The sequence below is a fragment of the Sycon ciliatum genome, chromosome 3, assembly GCF_964019385.1.
Source record: "Sycon ciliatum chromosome 3, ocSycCili1.1, whole genome shotgun sequence".
Classification (NCBI taxonomy): Eukaryota; Metazoa; Porifera; class Calcarea; order Leucosolenida; family Sycettidae; genus Sycon; species Sycon ciliatum.
In genome coordinates, this window is record NC_088645.1 from 41,853,672 (window position 1) to 41,863,074 (window position 9,403).

The following is a 9,403-nucleotide window of genomic DNA, read 5'->3' on the forward strand; positions in this document are numbered from 1 at the left end:
ATGCTATCATTTGTTGGCAGCACTGTATTTGAATGTGAGCAGACCGTGCGCAACTTGTCGTATTATAGAAACACGCGAAAGTGTGCAGAATTTTGCCCCAAGTCCAAAAAAGTCCAAAAAATCACGTTAAAAAACCACGTATTGGGCTGCACGGCGGCGGGCGAAGCCCGCCGCCGTGCAGCAGGACTTTTGCCAGCACCCTCGTGACGTTGCAGATATGTGGCTTGATTATTGTAGTTGACGTTGATTTAGTGACTTTGGCAAGTTTGAGTCGTGTCAAGAAGTCAGGTAGGATTCAGTACTAGGCAGTAGTGAAACGTGAGTGGCAGTCTTTGCCGGTTTCTGAGGGCATCCTGGATTTGGTGTGCAGCGCTGTGGAAATGGCTTGCTGTGGAGGTCCCAGCACTGGATGTTGTATCAAAGGTACGACCTCGTAGCACGTGCTAAACCTAAAAAAATTCAAAAATTGACTTGGGCCTGTGGGAGTCCGCGAGAGAACGCCCACTCGTTCCGTTGTGACAGATTCCAGGGCCACGTAGAGGGGCCCTACCCCACCACCCATGGCTGCTTCTGGACTTGTTTTAGGTTTGGGTCCCGCGCACGGACAGAATGGGCACGAAAATGTGAAAAAAATGTAAATGCATTTGTTTGGCTCCTGGGTGGCTCGCACACCGTGGCACTATGCCGGAAATTTGAGTTTTTCCGGCCTGGAAAGCCTGTCAGTGAGGCGCAAGAACTTGTAAATCATGTCCTGAGGGCCAGCATAGTGGCAGGAGTGTGTGGTCAAAATTTCACTCAAATCCACTGAGAAACACCAAAGTTACGGTCAATTGAATGCCATATGAAATTTTTGGGTGATGTGCCCCCTTAAGGGGGCACATCACCCAAAAATTCGCTGAAAAATCGAATTTGTAAATTCATATTGAGTGCTACGTCAGTTGAAAGAGCATGAATAGCTGCAAATTCTCTGAAAACTGTGTCCCTATCTGACCAGCCGTTCAAGAGTTATGGCCGAAAATGTGCCCTTGCAAGGAAAGATTTTTTTGTTGCATGCTATCATTTGTTGGCAGCACTGTATTTGAATGTGAGCAGACCGTGCGCAACTTGTCGTATTATGGAAACACGCGAAAGTGTGCAGAATTTTGCCCCAAGTCCAAAAAAGTCCAAAAAATCACGTTAAAAAACCACGTATTGGGCTGCACGGCGGCGGGCGAAGCCCGCCGCCGTGCAGCAGGACTTTTGCCAGCACCCTCGTGACGTTGCAGATATGTGGCTTGATTATTGTAGTTGACGTTGATTTAGTGACTTTGGCAAGTTTGAGTCGTGTCAAGAAGTCAGGTAGGATTCAGTACTAGGCAGTAGTGAAACGTGAGTGGCAGTCTTTGCCGGTTTCTGAGGGCATCCTGGATTTGGTGTGCAGCGCTGTGGAAATGGCTTGCTGTGGAGGTCCCAGCACTGGATGTTGTATCAAAGGTACGACCTCGTAGCACGTGCTAAACCTAAAAAAATTCAAAAATTGACTTGGGCCTGTGGGAGTCCGCGAGAGAACGCCCACTCGTTCCGTTGTGACAGATTCCAGGGCCACGTAGAGGGGCCCTACCCCACCACCCATGGCTGCTTCTGGACTTGTTTTAGGTTTGGGTCCCGCGCACGGACAGAATGGGCACGAAAATGTGAAAAAAATGTAAATGCATTTGTTTGGCTCCTGGGTGGCTCGCACACCGTGGCACTATGCCGGAAATTTGAGTTTTTCCGGCCTGGAAAGCCTGTCAGTGAGGCGCAAGAACTTGTAAATCATGTCCTGAGGGCCAGCATAGTGGCAGGAGTGTGTGGTCAAAATTTCACTCAAATCCACTGAGAAACACCAAAGTTACGGTCAATTGAATGCCATATGAAATTTTTGGGTGATGTGCCCCCTTAAGGGGGCACATCACCCAAAAATTCGCTGAAAAATCGAATTTGTAAATTCATATTGAGTGCTACGTCAGTTGAAAGAGCATGAATAGCTGCAAATTCTCTGAAAACTGTGTCCCTATCTGACCAGCCGTTCAAGAGTTATGGCCGAAAATGTGCCCTTGCAAGGAAAGATTTTTTTGTTGCATGCTATCATTTGTTGGCAGCACTGTATTTGAATGTGAGCAGACCGTGCGCAACTTGTCGTATTATAGAAACACGCGAAAGTGTGCAGAATTTTGCCCCAAGTCCAAAAAAGTCCAAAAAATCACGTTAAAAAACCACGTATTGGGCTGCACGGCGGCGGGCGAAGCCCGCCGCCGTGCAGCAGGACTTTTGCCAGCACCCTCGTGACGTTGCAGATATGTGGCTTGATTATTGTAGTTGACGTTGATTTAGTGACTTTGGCAAGTTTGAGTCGTGTCAAGAAGTCAGGTAGGATTCAGTACTAGGCAGTAGTGAAACGTGAGTGGCAGTCTTTGCCGGTTTCTGAGGGCATCCTGGATTTGGTGTGCAGCGCTGTGGAAATGGCTTGCTGTGGAGGTCCCAGCACTGGATGTTGTATCAAAGGTACGACCTCGTAGCACGTGCTAAACCTAAAAAAATTCAAAAATTGACTTGGGCCTGTGGGAGTCCGCGAGAGAACGCCCACTCGTTCCGTTGTGACAGATTCCAGGGCCACGTAGAGGGGCCCTACCCCACCACCCATGGCTGCTTCTGGACTTGTTTTAGGTTTGGGTCCCGCGCACGGACAGAATGGGCACGAAAATGTGAAAAAAATGTAAATGCATTTGTTTGGCTCCTGGGTGGCTCGCACACCGTGGCACTATGCCGGAAATTTGAGTTTTTCCGGCCTGGAAAGCCTGTCAGTGAGGCGCAAGAACTTGTAAATCATGTCCTGAGGGCCAGCATAGTGGCAGGAGTGTGTGGTCAAAATTTCACTCAAATCCACTGAGAAACACCAAAGTTACGGTCAATTGAATGCCATATGAAATTTTTGGGTGATGTGCCCCCTTAAGGGGGCACATCACCCAAAAATTCGCTGAAAAATCGAATTTGTAAATTCATATTGAGTGCTACGTCAGTTGAAAGAGCATGAATAGCTGCAAATTCTCTGAAAACTGTGTCCCTATCTGACCAGCCGTTCAAGAGTTATGGCCGAAAATGTGCCCTTGCAAGGAAAGATTTTTTTGTTGCATGCTATCATTTGTTGGCAGCACTGTATTTGAATGTGAGCAGACCGTGCGCAACTTGTCGTATTATAGAAACACGCGAAAGTGTGCAGAATTTTGCCCCAAGTCCAAAAAAGTCCAAAAAATCACGTTAAAAAACCACGTATTGGGCTGCACGGCGGCGGGCGAAGCCCGCCGCCGTGCAGCAGGACTTTTGCCAGCACCCTCGTGACGTTGCAGATATGTGGCTTGATTATTGTAGTTGACGTTGATTTAGTGACTTTGGCAAGTTTGAGTCGTGTCAAGAAGTCAGGTAGGATTCAGTACTAGGCAGTAGTGAAACGTGAGTGGCAGTCTTTGCCGGTTTCTGAGGGCATCCTGGATTTGGTGTGCAGCGCTGTGGAAATGGCTTGCTGTGGAGGTCCCAGCACTGGATGTTGTATCAAAGGTACGACCTCGTAGCACGTGCTAAACCTAAAAAAATTCAAAAATTGACTTGGGCCTGTGGGAGTCCGCGAGAGAACGCCCACTCGTTCCGTTGTGACAGATTCCAGGGCCACGTAGAGGGGCCCTACCCCACCACCCATGGCTGCTTCTGGACTTGTTTTAGGTTTGGGTCCCGCGCACGGACAGAATGGGCACGAAAATGTGAAAAAAATGTAAATGCATTTGTTTGGCTCCTGGGTGGCTCGCACACCGTGGCACTATGCCGGAAATTTGAGTTTTTCCGGCCTGGAAAGCCTGTCAGTGAGGCGCAAGAACTTGTAAATCATGTCCTGAGGGCCAGCATAGTGGCAGGAGTGTGTGGTCAAAATTTCACTCAAATCCACTGAGAAACACCAAAGTTACGGTCAATTGAATGCCATATGAAATTTTTGGGTGATGTGCCCCCTTAAGGGGGCACATCACCCAAAAATTCGCTGAAAAATCGAATTTGTAAATTCATATTGAGTGCTACGTCAGTTGAAAGAGCATGAATAGCTGCAAATTCTCTGAAAACTGTGTCCCTATCTGACCAGCCGTTCAAGAGTTATGGCCGAAAATGTGCCCTTGCAAGGAAAGATTTTTTTGTTGCATGCTATCATTTGTTGGCAGCACTGTATTTGAATGTGAGCAGACCGTGCGCAACTTGTCGTATTATGGAAACACGCGAAAGTGTGCAGAATTTTGCCCCAAGTCCAAAAAAGTCCAAAAAATCACGTTAAAAAACCACGTATTGGGCTGCACGGCGGCGGGCGAAGCCCGCCGCCGTGCAGCAGGACTTTTGCCAGCACCCTCGTGACGTTGCAGATATGTGGCTTGATTATTGTAGTTGACGTTGATTTAGTGACTTTGGCAAGTTTGAGTCGTGTCAAGAAGTCAGGTAGGATTCAGTACTAGGCAGTAGTGAAACGTGAGTGGCAGTCTTTGCCGGTTTCTGAGGGCATCCTGGATTTGGTGTGCAGCGCTGTGGAAATGGCTTGCTGTGGAGGTCCCAGCACTGGATGTTGTATCAAAGGTACGACCTCGTAGCACGTGCTAAACCTAAAAAAATTCAAAAATTGACTTGGGCCTGTGGGAGTCCGCGAGAGAACGCCCACTCGTTCCGTTGTGACAGATTCCAGGGCCACGTAGAGGGGCCCTACCCCACCACCCATGGCTGCTTCTGGACTTGTTTTAGGTTTGGGTCCCGCGCACGGACAGAATGGGCACGAAAATGTGAAAAAAATGTAAATGCATTTGTTTGGCTCCTGGGTGGCTCGCACACCGTGGCACTATGCCGGAAATTTGAGTTTTTCCGGCCTGGAAAGCCTGTCAGTGAGGCGCAAGAACTTGTAAATCATGTCCTGAGGGCCAGCATAGTGGCAGGAGTGTGTGGTCAAAATTTCACTCAAATCCACTGAGAAACACCAAAGTTACGGTCAATTGAATGCCATATGAAATTTTTGGGTGATGTGCCCCCTTAAGGGGGCACATCACCCAAAAATTCGCTGAAAAATCGAATTTGTAAATTCATATTGAGTGCTACGTCAGTTGAAAGAGCATGAATAGCTGCAAATTCTCTGAAAACTGTGTCCCTATCTGACCAGCCGTTCAAGAGTTATGGCCGAAAATGTGCCCTTGCAAGGAAAGATTTTTTTGTTGCATGCTATCATTTGTTGGCAGCACTGTATTTGAATGTGAGCAGACCGTGCGCAACTTGTCGTATTATAGAAACACGCGAAAGTGTGCAGAATTTTGCCCCAAGTCCAAAAAAGTCCAAAAAATCACGTTAAAAAACCACGTATTGGGCTGCACGGCGGCGGGCGAAGCCCGCCGCCGTGCAGCAGGACTTTTGCCAGCACCCTCGTGACGTTGCAGATATGTGGCTTGATTATTGTAGTTGACGTTGATTTAGTGACTTTGGCAAGTTTGAGTCGTGTCAAGAAGTCAGGTAGGATTCAGTACTAGGCAGTAGTGAAACGTGAGTGGCAGTCTTTGCCGGTTTCTGAGGGCATCCTGGATTTGGTGTGCAGCGCTGTGGAAATGGCTTGCTGTGGAGGTCCCAGCACTGGATGTTGTATCAAAGGTACGACCTCGTAGCACGTGCTAAACCTAAAAAAATTCAAAAATTGACTTGGGCCTGTGGGAGTCCGCGAGAGAACGCCCACTCGTTCCGTTGTGACAGATTCCAGGGCCACGTAGAGGGGCCCTACCCCACCACCCATGGCTGCTTCTGGACTTGTTTTAGGTTTGGGTCCCGCGCACGGACAGAATGGGCACGAAAATGTGAAAAAAATGTAAATGCATTTGTTTGGCTCCTGGGTGGCTCGCACACCGTGGCACTATGCCGGAAATTTGAGTTTTTCCGGCCTGGAAAGCCTGTCAGTGAGGCGCAAGAACTTGTAAATCATGTCCTGAGGGCCAGCATAGTGGCAGGAGTGTGTGGTCAAAATTTCACTCAAATCCACTGAGAAACACCAAAGTTACGGTCAATTGAATGCCATATGAAATTTTTGGGTGATGTGCCCCCTTAAGGGGGCACATCACCCAAAAATTCGCTGAAAAATCGAATTTGTAAATTCATATTGAGTGCTACGTCAGTTGAAAGAGCATGAATAGCTGCAAATTCTCTGAAAACTGTGTCCCTATCTGACCAGCCGTTCAAGAGTTATGGCCGAAAATGTGCCCTTGCAAGGAAAGATTTTTTTGTTGCATGCTATCATTTGTTGGCAGCACTGTATTTGAATGTGAGCAGACCGTGCGCAACTTGTCGTATTATGGAAACACGCGAAAGTGTGCAGAATTTTGCCCCAAGTCCAAAAAAGTCCAAAAAATCACGTTAAAAAACCACGTATTGGGCTGCACGGCGGCGGGCGAAGCCCGCCGCCGTGCAGCAGGACTTTTGCCAGCACCCTCGTGACGTTGCAGATATGTGGCTTGATTATTGTAGTTGACGTTGATTTAGTGACTTTGGCAAGTTTGAGTCGTGTCAAGAAGTCAGGTAGGATTCAGTACTAGGCAGTAGTGAAACGTGAGTGGCAGTCTTTGCCGGTTTCTGAGGGCATCCTGGATTTGGTGTGCAGCGCTGTGGAAATGGCTTGCTGTGGAGGTCCCAGCACTGGATGTTGTATCAAAGGTACGACCTCGTAGCACGTGCTAAACCTAAAAAAATTCAAAAATTGACTTGGGCCTGTGGGAGTCCGCGAGAGAACGCCCACTCGTTCCGTTGTGACAGATTCCAGGGCCACGTAGAGGGGCCCTACCCCACCACCCATGGCTGCTTCTGGACTTGTTTTAGGTTTGGGTCCCGCGCACGGACAGAATGGGCACGAAAATGTGAAAAAAATGTAAATGCATTTGTTTGGCTCCTGGGTGGCTCGCACACCGTGGCACTATGCCGGAAATTTGAGTTTTTCCGGCCTGGAAAGCCTGTCAGTGAGGCGCAAGAACTTGTAAATCATGTCCTGAGGGCCAGCATAGTGGCAGGAGTGTGTGGTCAAAATTTCACTCAAATCCACTGAGAAACACCAAAGTTACGGTCAATTGAATGCCATATGAAATTTTTGGGTGATGTGCCCCCTTAAGGGGGCACATCACCCAAAAATTCGCTGAAAAATCGAATTTGTAAATTCATATTGAGTGCTACGTCAGTTGAAAGAGCATGAATAGCTGCAAATTCTCTGAAAACTGTGTCCCTATCTGACCAGCCGTTCAAGAGTTATGGCCGAAAATGTGCCCTTGCAAGGAAAGATTTTTTTGTTGCATGCTATCATTTGTTGGCAGCACTGTATTTGAATGTGAGCAGACCGTGCGCAACTTGTCGTATTATGGAAACACGCGAAAGTGTGCAGAATTTTGCCCCAAGTCCAAAAAAGTCCAAAAAATCACGTTAAAAAACCACGTATTGGGCTGCACGGCGGCGGGCGAAGCCCGCCGCCGTGCAGCAGGACTTTTGCCAGCACCCTCGTGACGTTGCAGATATGTGGCTTGATTATTGTAGTTGACGTTGATTTAGTGACTTTGGCAAGTTTGAGTCGTGTCAAGAAGTCAGGTAGGATTCAGTACTAGGCAGTAGTGAAACGTGAGTGGCAGTCTTTGCCGGTTTCTGAGGGCATCCTGGATTTGGTGTGCAGCGCTGTGGAAATGGCTTGCTGTGGAGGTCCCAGCACTGGATGTTGTATCAAAGGTACGACCTCGTAGCACGTGCTAAACCTAAAAAAATTCAAAAATTGACTTGGGCCTGTGGGAGTCCGCGAGAGAACGCCCACTCGTTCCGTTGTGACAGATTCCAGGGCCACGTAGAGGGGCCCTACCCCACCACCCATGGCTGCTTCTGGACTTGTTTTAGGTTTGGGTCCCGCGCACGGACAGAATGGGCACGAAAATGTGAAAAAAATGTAAATGCATTTGTTTGGCTCCTGGGTGGCTCGCACACCGTGGCACTATGCCGGAAATTTGAGTTTTTCCGGCCTGGAAAGCCTGTCAGTGAGGCGCAAGAACTTGTAAATCATGTCCTGAGGGCCAGCATAGTGGCAGGAGTGTGTGGTCAAAATTTCACTCAAATCCACTGAGAAACACCAAAGTTACGGTCAATTGAATGCCATATGAAATTTTTGGGTGATGTGCCCCCTTAAGGGGGCACATCACCCAAAAATTCGCTGAAAAATCGAATTTGTAAATTCATATTGAGTGCTACGTCAGTTGAAAGAGCATGAATAGCTGCAAATTCTCTGAAAACTGTGTCCCTATCTGACCAGCCGTTCAAGAGTTATGGCCGAAAATGTGCCCTTGCAAGGAAAGATTTTTTTGTTGCATGCTATCATTTGTTGGCAGCACTGTATTTGAATGTGAGCAGACCGTGCGCAACTTGTCGTATTATGGAAACACGCGAAAGTGTGCAGAATTTTGCCCCAAGTCCAAAAAAGTCCAAAAAATCACGTTAAAAAACCACGTATTGGGCTGCACGGCGGCGGGCGAAGCCCGCCGCCGTGCAGCAGGACTTTTGCCAGCACCCTCGTGACGTTGCAGATATGTGGCTTGATTATTGTAGTTGACGTTGATTTAGTGACTTTGGCAAGTTTGAGTCGTGTCAAGAAGTCAGGTAGGATTCAGTACTAGGCAGTAGTGAAACGTGAGTGGCAGTCTTTGCCGGTTTCTGAGGGCATCCTGGATTTGGTGTGCAGCGCTGTGGAAATGGCTTGCTGTGGAGGTCCCAGCACTGGATGTTGTATCAAAGGTACGACCTCGTAGCACGTGCTAAACCTAAAAAAATTCAAAAATTGACTTGGGCCTGTGGGAGTCCGCGAGAGAACGCCCACTCGTTCCGTTGTGACAGATTCCAGGGCCACGTAGAGGGGCCCTACCCCACCACCCATGGCTGCTTCTGGACTTGTTTTAGGTTTGGGTCCCGCGCACGGACAGAATGGGCACGAAAATGTGAAAAAAATGTAAATGCATTTGTTTGGCTCCTGGGTGGCTCGCACACCGTGGCACTATGCCGGAAATTTGAGTTTTTCCGGCCTGGAAAGCCTGTCAGTGAGGCGCAAGAACTTGTAAATCATGTCCTGAGGGCCAGCATAGTGGCAGGAGTGTGTGGTCAAAATTTCACTCAAATCCACTGAGAAACACCAAAGTTACGGTCAATTGAATGCCATATGAAATTTTTGGGTGATGTGCCCCCTTAAGGGGGCACATCACCCAAAAATTCGCTGAAAAATCGAATTTGTAAATTCATATTGAGTGCTACGTCAGTTGAAAGAGCATGAATAGCTGCAAATTCTCTGAAAACTGTGTCCCTATCTGACCAGCCGTTCAAG